This window comes from Camellia sinensis, chromosome 1 (assembly GCF_055761805.1).
Source record: "Camellia sinensis isolate YWXY chromosome 1, ASM5576180v1, whole genome shotgun sequence".
NCBI classification, from domain to species: domain Eukaryota; kingdom Viridiplantae; phylum Streptophyta; class Magnoliopsida; order Ericales; family Theaceae; genus Camellia; species Camellia sinensis.
Window position 1 is genome coordinate 249,472,671 of NC_138961.1, and position 12,635 is coordinate 249,485,305.

A 12,635-nucleotide genomic window follows, 5' to 3' on the forward strand; every position below is an offset into this window, starting at 1 on the left:
TTAAATGCTTAACATACACAATGATCAACCAGTACACATATTTGATGTATTATTCTAACCGTCACATTCAATGACACATTCTGGATGGTTAGTTTCAGTTTTCCCTAATCAACATACAATGCCTACAACAATCAAGACTATCCTCAAGGTGGCCAATGCCAACCCAAACCCGATGCCAACAAGCTGACTAATCAACTCAATAAACCTCCACACTCAGTAAACCACACACTGACGTGCCACTCAAAACCATTTACCCCAAACACGAAGTTCTCTACACAAACCCCAAATGAAATCTCACCGGACTTCTCAAGATTGAATCGCATCGTCACTGTTTCTAAGGGAATCACCACCCCCATGGCTACATAGCAAGCCTGCCCATCTCCTCAACTCAAGACCGACATGGTCAACCTCAATCACACACTCCCAAATACGAAGGACAATTTTAACCAACGCTACTCTCGTTACCCGAGAACATAAACTGTTCTTCCTTTTAAAGAATGTTGCCAGCATCCACTCAAGAAATTCTCTTTCTCCTCACAAACCATACCCAATAACCAATAACACCACAAACACATCTCACCCACACATAGTCACCAATCAATAACAAGTCGCAATATGGACACTACCCATACACATAACTAGTGGAATCACAACTGATTCAATAACAAACAAAAACCCAAAACACCAAACAACACCCCGGTACCACTTCCCCTTAACTCGAGATACAAAACTCACATAACCATGCCAAGACCACATAACTCTCGAAACCATCAAGCCAAACACATTCACCTACGGATTCCCCATTCTCAACAAACAACCTACAAACTGAACAAGGCTTATAAGCCACCACATAACCATCTCATGATTCACTACCAAAAATACAACAACACTAGGATCATCGATCCCATTAACAACTTCTCAATATATAAAAGAGGGTTCGAAATTCCATGCATGTCCCCATTACATGAGGATTAAACAAACAACAATATGTATACATATGCGATACATAAACATAGTGCCTCAGCATCCAACAATACACCGGTCAACAACAAAATGATTTACATATTACATCACCGGTCAACAATACAAAAGTCTCCCTCCAGGGTAGTACTATAGGGTTAGCTAATAAGTTGCCCCTCGCGAGGCCCTCAAAGTCTAGCCTACCCGTTTCTGGTATCGATAACGTCCCTGACTGGACGGGTGCGACTGAGTTTGACTAGGCTTTGAAACACTAGCAGAATTTACACGCAAAGGGCAAAAACGTCTACCATGGCCCGGCAGACGACAAAAAAAACAACCAACAGACCCCCTACTCTGGGATTGGTCTGAAATCTGAACCTCCCTGGACCTCCCAACAGAAGAGTTTGAGACCCCTGGCGAAGAAAAGGATTTAGCCTGGGACTGAGCATGTTTTCGCCTCCACTTCTTACTGAGCCTAGAGTGCTTATGAACCGTAGGAGTTACCGAGATAGCCTCCTCCCTACCCTGACCAGCACTCACAACCATGGCCTCCACATGGGCCGCTGCCTCGACTAGACTATAATAATCCTTCCCGAAGGATCCAACTACCCTCTCCCGAATATCGAAACACAACCGGCTTTCAAACTCATAACAACGACGCTTCTCTGTTGCCACCAACTCTGGAGTAAACCTCGACAAACTGGTAAACCGCATCTCAAACTGTGCCACAGGAGTAGCATCCTGACGCAACTCAATAAACTGTTCTCTCAACTTTTCCCGAGCAGAAGGAGGGAAATACTTGGCCCAAAAGGCCTCGGTAAAAGCAACCCACGTGCTACCTACAGTATTCTTAGCATACTTCCACCAATAGCTCGCATCTCCTTTCAATTGAAAAGTCGCCAAAGAAACCCTCAACTCCTCATCTTCAACTCTGAGCATATCAAGAATCTTGGTAATTTGCTCTAACCAACTCTCTGTCTCCAACGGTTTGGCTTCCCCCACAAACTCTGGTGGGCTGGAGTGAAAGAACTCCTTAGTAAGCTTGATGGTACGCCCGCTGTCACCCTCAGTGCGAGCTAGAGTGTCCTGCACTTCTCTCACAATCTCGCGGGCAACGTCTTGGCCGATAACCGATGCTGCAACGGCTGGTGCTAAAGGAACTGTTGTGTCTTTACCGACACTCCTACTACTCATCCGTCCTCTACTCCCTCATGTAGACATCCTATAAAACCCAAAACAAAACCACACTTAGTGCTCAACACAATAGCCTTCCCGAGGCCCACACTTACTACTCTTAAGTCACAAGACACACTTAGCCTCAAGACATATATTACGATTGCATATAAACATCTAAACATTTAAACACATAACCGAATCAAGTCCACAAAGATAGCCACTCATCCCGAAACTCCTACCAGAAACCACGTTGATCAGGCGCGTTTCCAAGAGGACCTCAAAGCAAGTTCATCGGCTATGAATACTATCCAGGAAACTCAATCCCATGCTCAAATAAATGCATAATACAAGTCCTAACATTCATGTTAACTATATGCAACGTCCTCACCATACGTAGTACACCCACTGTGGTAAAAACCACTTTCCACGAGCCCAAAGTATTCAAACCCGGCTTGCTCTGATACCAAGTTGTAGCGCCCCACTTTTTATTACTCGAAGTTATTACCAAATTCATTAACTTAATTCAAGTTCAGAGATAACATGCAGAAATAAACTCTTTAGTCCCATGAGTAGAAATAAATAACAATTCTCTCATCCGAATGTAAATTAAATACAACATGAGCATACTGAATAAAATGCCTGAAGGCTTACATCATTAAAGAATCAAAAAGAAGGGTGTAACCCTTTTACATATATGGTATTCCACCAACACAAAAGAGGCCCCATGGCCAACAAATAAGAAGATCCACATCTTGTAGCACATCCTGCTTAACACCTGAAAAAGATTCAACAACATGGGATGAACATATAGTCCAGTAGGGATCTCAACATGGCTCTCAACAATAACAATTTACAGATTGCTATGATCATGAATGCCCAATCTCATACTAGAATAATAATGTGGCGGTTTATACAAAATATACAGAAGTATGAACTTTTCTCGAAAACAGCCATTTCATTCAACGCTATAAGCAATTCATCTTTCTTTTCTTTTCACTACCCTTTGTTCCCAAACTTTCACAACAATAACGACTTCTTAGAAAATCAATTTCTCTAAGCCCATTACCTTTCTCCCATTTTCCATACTTACAACAGATTTTTCCTTTTCCAAAACATACTATCAAATACCAAGGCTCCGTTTGGTAGAGCTTTGTAACTATGATTTGAGAATATGAGTTGTATTTTGAGTTTGTGTGTTTTAGAATTATGATTTGAGTGTAGAAAATTTGTTTGGTTATGATTTTTGAATAAAGTGTTGAATTGAGTGTGGAATTGAGTGTAGAATTGAGTTTTGAAAGTTTGATTTGACATGGAAGTAAGAAAATTTGTTTGGTTATGAATTTTGAAAAGAGTTTTCAAAACTTAATTCAAATTGCTATAACTCATAACAAAACACATTACTTTCACATTATTGAAAATTTTGATCAACACTCATAACCAAACTCTTTTTAAAATTCAATTAAAAAAATTTATTATTAACAAAAAATAACATTAATCAATTTTTTAATTGAAAATACTACGAAGGAAATAATTTTTTTTCAAAATAAATATTCAAAAAATTTAAATCATAAATATTTAAATAATTTAAATAATCTAAAAAATTTAATAAGTAAAAAATTAAAATAAATATTCAAAAATTTTAAATCGTAAAAATTTAAATAATTTAAATATTCAAAAAATTAAAATAATTTAAAATTTTAATATTTTAAATTTAAAAATTACAATAAATATTCAAAAATTTTAAATCGTAAAAATTTAAATAATTTAAATATTCAAAAAATTAAAATAATTTAAAATTTTAATATTTTAAATTTAAAAACAACTCTACACTCAAATTGCAACCAAACACATAAAACAAAACTCAATTAAAAAATTATTTTTAAAACTCATAACCAAATACATAACTCGAAACTCTATGCTACTTTCACAACTCTACACTCAAATCGTAACCAAATACATAACAAAAAAATTAAAATATTTAAAAATATTTTTATAAAATAGAGTTTGAATTTATTTTTATAAAATATTTTAAAATTTTAAAAATTAAAATCGTAATATTTAAAAATTAAAATATTTAAAAATATTCAAAAAATTAAAAAAAATTAAAAAAATTAAAAAAATTAAAAAATTAAAAAAATCGTAACATATTTAAATATTAAAATATTTAAAATCTTAACAAAATTAAAATATTTTTAAAATATTGATTTGAATGAAGTTTTGAATTATGTGTTTGGTTATGAGTTTTGAAAAGTAATGATTATGTTTTGAATTGAGTTTTGAAAAATGAGTGTAGAATTATGATTTGAAAACACTAAACAAACACCATACTCAAAAGTGAGTGTGGAACTAGATTTTGAAAACTCCACCAAACGGAGCCCAAATTTTCCTTCACACTTTCCCAAAATCTCATAATGGCATTTTGGTTTGTTCCCAATACATTCATATCTATACATGCATGCCTTCAATAAAAGGGAGATAACAAATCATCAACACGTATATAATCAACAAATGAGGCAACTCGGTCCTCCAAAACTGTAACCATCACAATCCATAATATACTCAGATACACTGAGACAAAAATAATAAAACTCTGCTCTACCGGCTATATGCACAGTAAGCCAAGGATACAACTCTCACAATGGTATGCCATTTTACTGGGCGCTAGCTAGAAGGGTGTGGTACCTTAGATTCTCAGCGCAGTCAGTTCTCCAGGCGCTAGCTGGAAGGTAACGATGCCTCTGATTATAAGCGTTGGGCATAACACCCATAATCACAATACAACAGAATATAACCAACGAGTGTAATACATACACATAAACTATCAAGATACATGAGCAATGTGTTAAAGTATATGAACACATAGGTATGTGTGTAGTACATCCCCTATCTCCTCCCACACACTGGAGTACATCTCCTATCTTCTCCCTAACAATTATACATATATAATGTATCATAACACTTCATTACATACAATGTTCAATCAACACAGGTGTAATGCATACACGACAATTCAACATAACCATGTCATCCTCCACCGATGACCAAGGACAAAACCTCTAGATGCATGTATTCAGTACATCTATTAAAAGACTCAACTATCGTAAGATCTTAAACCCAACAACAACGCTAGTATGATAAGTAAAGGTAAAACTCCAAATACGTGTATTCAATACTCAAGATACCATATTTCAATTTCCAAATTCATTTTCCATTTCAAAATCGACTTGTTCCACCACTTATTCCAAAACACTTTCCCCATTTCACGGAAGCAATATCATTCCTTTCATTTCACAAAACCAATTTCATTATTTCATAACTCTTCAAATCAATTACGCAAATTAATTCATAACAGTAAATTAGGACTTTTCTCACTCTTTCTCAATATTGACCAAAAAGGCTCAAATACCAACAATAAACAACAATGACCACATTTGAGACCCAAAATACATATGTATTGGCCCAAAGAACAAAACCCCACTTTCATTTTATCAAATCAAATATAAATTAGAGCTTTTTCTTCTTTAAACAATGATATACTAATTTATACCCTAATTAGTCCAAACCACAATCAATGATAAGAAACCCATTTTCAAACAACCAACCCTAGGTTCACCCTCATGATTTTCAAACAAACCCAATATATATATGATTTTCATACAATACAAAACTACCACATGTCTATCTATAGATGAAGCATTGTAAAAGAACAGGGAAATCCCTACCTCAAATGAAGAAGATGAAGAATTTTGAAATGCTACAAACCTCAAGATTTTCGGATTAATAGGAAGCTCACACCAAGCTCTACACTTTTTACAAAGGCCCAAGGATAGAAGATCACTCCTACTAGATCAAACCCTAGAGAGAAGTTGGAGTTTTTAGAGTGAGGTGCTCTCCAATGAAGGTTTTGAAAAAGTAGGAGAGAGAAAGAAAGTCAAAAAGTGATCCGAAATGTCACTTTTCAGACTGATATAAAAGTCTCCCCGCTCGAGCGTAGAACTCCCCGCTCGAGCGTCAGACACTGACTCACCCTCGAGCGTCAAAATCGCCGCTCGAGCGTCGATTGCACACTTCCAGAAGTTTTGCAGACCATAGTCCCCGCTCAAGCGTCAGACTCCCCGCTCAAGCGGAGGAATAAAATCAAAAGGGCCCGCTCGAGCGTCAAAACTCCCGATTGAGCGTACGATGACCTGCAGAGAAAATACTGGGAGATGAATATTCGTGCTCGAGCGTCAAAACACCCGCTCGAGCGGAAAAGCAACAATAAGGGGCCCGTTCGAGCGTCAAAAGCCTCGCTCGAGCGTGAAGGCAAAAGTCTGGGCAACAACCCTGGGTTTCAAAACATAACCAACCTGTTACAAACCTGCCCAAAACATCCTACAACTCAAATACAAAGTATTGAAGGACGGAAACAAGCTAAATACAACAACCCACATCTACGGAACCAAGTTCGGAATACAATACTCAATGGAGGGAAAGCCGGGATCGCTATAATATCACAAAAAAATACTTAGCATTACATTACAACAACTAATAAGTATCGCTTGATTCTCGCTCTTCTTACATTTTTAGAGGCAAATAAATCATACTTGCATGATCTAGCTTTTTTTTTGCAAAATCATTTTCAATGGATAACAATGCTAATTATTTAAATTGGCCTTTCAATTTTTTTAATGAGTCAGTTTATTTTAAATTAGTTTGGGCATTCCTTAATTATTTTAGGACTTAAAACATACCTAATATATTATACCAAACTATAATAGGAGGAGGGTCCTTTTTTGGGTCTATTGTCAATGGATAACAATGCTAATTTTTTTGAATGGGTTAATTTATTTTAAGTTAGTTTAGGCCTTCTTCAATTTTTTTTGGACTTAAAACATACCTAATATGTTACACTAAATTATAATATGAGGAGCTCCTTTTTTGGGTCTATTGTGAGGGGCCCTAGGCCATGACCTGGTAGGCCTATGCCCAGGGCCGACCCTGCTTGTAACATCTTATTCCAAATATCATATAAATTCATACCAACCAAGTATAATCCATCTAAATTAAATATTACATACAAAAACCCTGAATTTCCAAAACAGAGGATTCTACAAAAATAAATGTTTTCTATATACAAAACAAATGCTCTTCGTACACAAAAATAAATCTCCACAATAACCCATGCAAAAGCAATCTGTAAAAAAATAAAAATAAATAACCATTAGCAATTATTTAATAAAATTGACATTTCAAATTATAACAATCAATGTTAAAATAGCTACGTGCTTCAATGCAATAATCATGCAGCATGTAAGAACATAATCAAGCAGCCTAATTAATACTGTTGCTTCCATTATATCAACTAGGGGTTTGATACATTTACATACAAACACATATAATAAAGCTTGACTTTCAAATGGGAGGTGCAGAGATGACTCGTATTCGCCTTATTTCTTAAATATTGGGAAGAAACTTCAATTGAAATGTTTAAAAATAAGCTGCTTCAGCTATACTTTCCATTTGTTCAATTAAAACATCAAAAAAACAAAACAAAACAAACAAACAAATGCTTCACATCAGTTTTATAACTGAAATTTGAGTGACAAGTGAAAGCACGAGAAAACACCAAGTTCGGAGAAAGAGAAAAGAAACCACCAAGGCAAGAGAGTAAAAGCAAGTGAATTATGAGGTGGAATTTTGCCAATTTTGAATGCATAAATTCACTAATATGCTTAAAAATCAACTTTAAGATATAATTTGCCAACCAATATTAAATTGAAGGTACCAGTAAGAAGAATTCACCTCACATGCAAATTTCCAAAGATAGCCAATAAATTTTAACTCTTTTGAACATATGGCAAACCAATATTGTAAAGGTATCAATAAAAATAAAATAAAAAACAAAAAATTAGCACCCCAAATTCCTTTTGATATAGACTTAACATGAACAATATCCAGAGCTTCCCGAAGAGTGAGAAAAGACATATATAAATCAACCCCTATTTCTAAACTTGAAAGGGAAAGGGAAAAATAAGACTCTAAAAGCATTGACAGTTATAATTGTGCTCATAATAATAAGAACAAGGACAAGAGGAAAATACCATTAGAATGCAAAACTGTTCAACATCATCAACCCCAGAAATTAAATAGCAATCGCTTTGCCTCAACTATTTATATTCATTTGCACTTTTCAAATTCAACTTCAACTTCTCTGTGTTACAAAGCAACAAATTGTAAAGAATAAATTGCATCCTTTCCTTTCTTTAAGCTAATTATATTCTTAAACCAATCTCCAGAATCCATTACTGATTAAATTGCAGAATTTAACTTAATAAACCCCAGTAGAAAAATAAAACAGAGTTCTATAAGAGTAGCAGTAAGGTACAATTCTTTCTTCTACTTGAATTATTTGTCAAACTAGAGTTCAATTTCTTCTTTTTTTGTCATTCAAAGGAAGAACCAAGCTAACATTACGATTAACTTTTGATTGTTTATTCTCATACACATTCAAAAAATAAATAAATAGGCAACGAGGCTTGCACAATACTATCCTTTTCCTTTGAAGCAGAGCAGCATCTTTGGACACACAACTTATTGGGTTATTAACAAAAAAAAAAAAACAAAAACAAAAACAAAAAAATTGAAAAACAATTTTATACTAGAGTTGAAGTGCAAAAGCCACACACACCACACAAAAATGGGTTGAGAAGGAAAAAGAAAGAAAGAGGTAGAAATAACCTCAACAGAGAATTCTAAGCAAGGAATCCATGCCTGGCAAATAAGGTAATCAACTTCTTTTCTCAATTGTACAAGAGAGAGTGGAGGAAAGTAAGATAGGGTCCCGAACTTCTTCAATCCAAGTGGAGGCCACACCTACACTTAATTACAACCAATTTCATGCTCAAAACACTTTCTCCTCAATCTAATCAACTATATATATATATATATATTACAATTAACGCATTCAGTTTCATTTTCAAATATTGTTCTTTTAAATGATAAATGAAAATTGATAAAGAAAACTTGTTATGGCTCCTCAAAGATTCTAGAACTTGAACTCTTTTCCCACCAAATATTCCAAGCCACCCAATTAGCCAAAGCCAAATCCAAAACAGACATTAGGAAACAGTGTAAAGGCACAAAAGATGGTTAAATAATTCAACTTTATTGATATATGTCAAGTAGAATTGACCCAGTTCATTCTATTAGTTCAGGAGTCTTCAACTAGTGTTGAATTGGATCTAAAAGTACATCAATCAAACAATCACCAAAACCAATGATCCAAATTCAGAGTTTATCATCACTATCCATTTCAGAGTTTGTCCACACAATCCATACATCAAACACATTCAATACACAACAAAAACACAGAAAAAAAGTTAGAAATTGAAATGGGTACTCACTAGAATGGCCTTATGGGCAAAGACGGGAACAGGGTTAGATACAGGTTTACCGGAATCGTCATCGGAAGCGGCTAAAATGATGTCAGAGAAGCAAGGAGTAGAGCGATGGTGATAATGATCGAAGGGAGTCCAGAATCTGAGGAAGGGGACTTTGGACGTGAGATCTTCGATCTCGCGTTTGAGCTCTTTCTCGGTCTCGCTGGCTTTCTCATAGCACTCCCTACAAGTGCCAGCGTCGCGTGGCTCATATTCGTCTTGTCAAGACAGAGAGATGAAAAAGGATGTGAGAGAAGAGTGAAAGCGTGAGACATTTTATATATGGTTTTTGGCTACTAAAATTTTTTAAGTTGCTGAAAGTATTTTAAATAAATCCCTTCAAAATATTTGAAATGTCTCCCTCTAAAAATTTTAGTTTTTTGGCAACTAAAATTCTTTTTTGTCACTGAAAATAAACTTAGGTAAAAAATAATTTTTTATTTTCTATTTGGCAACTAAATGGTTTTAGTAGTCAAAACTCAATATATAGTGACTAAAATTTTTTTTTGTCGTTGCAAATAAACTTTTGGTGACCAAAATTTGGTTGCCAAAGGTAAAAAATAATTTTTTATTTTTCATTCGGCAACTAAATGGTTTTAGTGGCCAAAACTCAATATATGGCGACTAAAATTCTTTTTTTGTCACTGGAAATAAACTTTTGGCGACCAAAATTTTGGTCGCCAAAAGTAAAAAATGATTTTTTATTTTTCCTTCGGCGACTAAATGGTTTTAGTAGCCAAAACTCAATATATGGTGACTAATTTTTTTTTAGTCGCCAATAACTTATATACCCTGACTAAAAAAAATTAGTGGCTAAATATTTTACTTTTGTCGACTAAAAAAATTTTTGGTCACCAATGTTGGTCGCCGAAGGTGCATTTTGTTGTAGTGATTTAACGAGCTAATAATTCTTTTATATAATATATATTATACTAATGCTATATTTTCCTGTTGTGGGAGTTGTAAAACAGTAAGTCTAGGCACCATGGAAATCATTTCATAAAATCTATCTCAAAACTTTGCTGATCAACTGACTCTATTAATCCTGGGTTGTGTCGATCAACCGGTCAATTGATCATAACATAATTTCATGTGAAACTTGATGATCTTAACATTGTTAGTTTTGTCGTTCCAAAAAAAAAACCATAGTTGGTTATAAATAAATAAATAAATAAATCTTTTTATTTCCTTGAAAAATTTGGTGAAAATTTCAAATTTTTTGGTATTTATGGCATTAGATTTAAGAATTATTTTGTTTTGATGATAAGACATAATTAATAAAATTATTTAGTGAGAATGACTAATTATTATTTTGAAGGACTTTTTTAAAATTATTTTTACTCTACTACTGCCAGACTACTAGATCACAATTAAAAAAATCGATAGAAGTGGTTAACGACAATGGCCGACAGTATTGGTGGTGATGATATGGACAAATATGCATGGTGGACAAATAGAAAATGACATGGTGAAAAAATAAGTGATGTAAATAGAGAAGTGAATAATAAATAAATATACAAATAAATAAAGATGATATAACATTTTAAATTATTATGGGTAAATTACATTTGCCTCCCCTGAGGTTTCTGACAAATACAGAGACCTCTCCTGTGGTTTGAATAATTACAGTAACCTCCCCTGCTTTACCTGACAATATCAAAATTCCCCCCTGCCGTCAAAATTACTAAACGGTGTTACTTTTTCCTTAGAAAATTACCTTATTGCCCTTCCCTTGAAAATATTAAAAAATGTTTTTGGATTGGAGGATAGGTTTGGAGTGTTTGGAACAGTATTTTTTGATTTATTTTTTTAAAATATTAAAAAATGTTTAAAAAAAAATTATTTTTTATTTTAAATATGTAATTTTTATTTAAATATTTTATTTTATTTTGTAAATATTTTAATATTTTAATTTTAATATTTTAAACTCAAAACACAATTTCACACTCAAATCGTAACCAAACACATAACTCAAAACTCAATTCAAAAATTATTTTCAAACCTCATAACCAAACACATAACTCGACACTCCACACTATTTTCAAAACTCTACATTCATATCATAACCAAACGCATAACAAAAAAATAAAATATTTAAAATAAAAATAAAAATTTTAAAAATTTTTAATATTTAAAAAATATATTTAAAATATTAAAAAAATACAACACATAGATGTATGAAATATAATGCACATTAAAATAAATAAATAAATATTTAAAATATAAAATATTTACCCTAAAAAAATAAATTCAAGAAATTATTTGTAATTGAATTGTGATTCTATGAGTTTTGAAAAGATTTTTGAAAATTTCTAATTGGAATTGTGTATTTGGTTAACACTATGAGTTTTGAATTTTTTTTTGAAAATTTGTATTTGTAATTGGAATTGTGATTCTAAAAGAGAACCAAACGTGTTTCTAAAAAAAAAAAAAATCGGAACATGTTTTATTACTCAAAACTCAATTCAAAAATTATTTTCAAAACTCATAACCAAACACAAACTTAAAACTCAATTCAAAACTTTTTTCAAAACTCAAAACTCTTTCCAAAACTCAAAACCAAACTTTTTCAAAAACTCTATTTTAAAAGAAGAAAAAATTCAAAAAAAGTTTATTTTATTTTTTAAAATTATTTTTAAAATCATGATTTGAGTGTAGAGTCGTATTTTGAGTTATGAGTTTTGAAAAAAAAAAAAAATTGTTTGGTTATAAATTTTGAAAGTTTTTGAATTTATTTTTTTAGGGTAAATATTTTATATTTTAACTATTTATTTATTTATTTTAATGTGCATTATGTTTCATACATCTATGTGTTGTATTTTTTTAATATTTTAAATATATTTTTTAAATATTAAAAAATTTAAAAATTTTTATTTTTATTTTAAATATATAGTTTTATTTTAAATATTTTATTTTATTTTATAAATATATTTATAAATATTTTATTTTTTTGTTATGCGTTTGGTTACGATTTGAATGTAGAGTTTTGAAAATAGTGTGGAGTGTCGAGTTATATGTTTGGTTATGAGGTTTGAAAATAATTTTTGAATTGAGTTTTGAGTTATGTCTTTGGTTACG

At 32.6% G+C, this 12,635-nt stretch overlaps 1 long non-coding RNA gene and 1 other non-coding gene across 2 annotated transcripts; both read right to left on the reverse strand.

Moving 5' to 3' along the window:
- Positions 1-2,706: 2,706 nt before the first annotated feature.
- On the reverse strand, positions 2,707-9,791 carry LOC145806024 (uncharacterized). The gene is made up of 2 exons (XR_014348422.1): positions 9,522-9,791; positions 2,707-2,911 (listed from the first exon to the last, which is right to left on the reverse strand). It is a non-coding gene; the product is annotated as an uncharacterized LOC145806024 (long non-coding RNA).
- LOC114320039 (uncharacterized) lies at positions 7,169-8,700 on the reverse strand. The gene is made up of 2 exons (XR_003649662.2): positions 8,220-8,700; positions 7,169-7,312 (listed from the first exon to the last, which is right to left on the reverse strand). It is a non-coding gene; the product is annotated as an uncharacterized LOC114320039 (transcript).
- Positions 9,792-12,635: the final 2,844 nt, after the last annotated feature.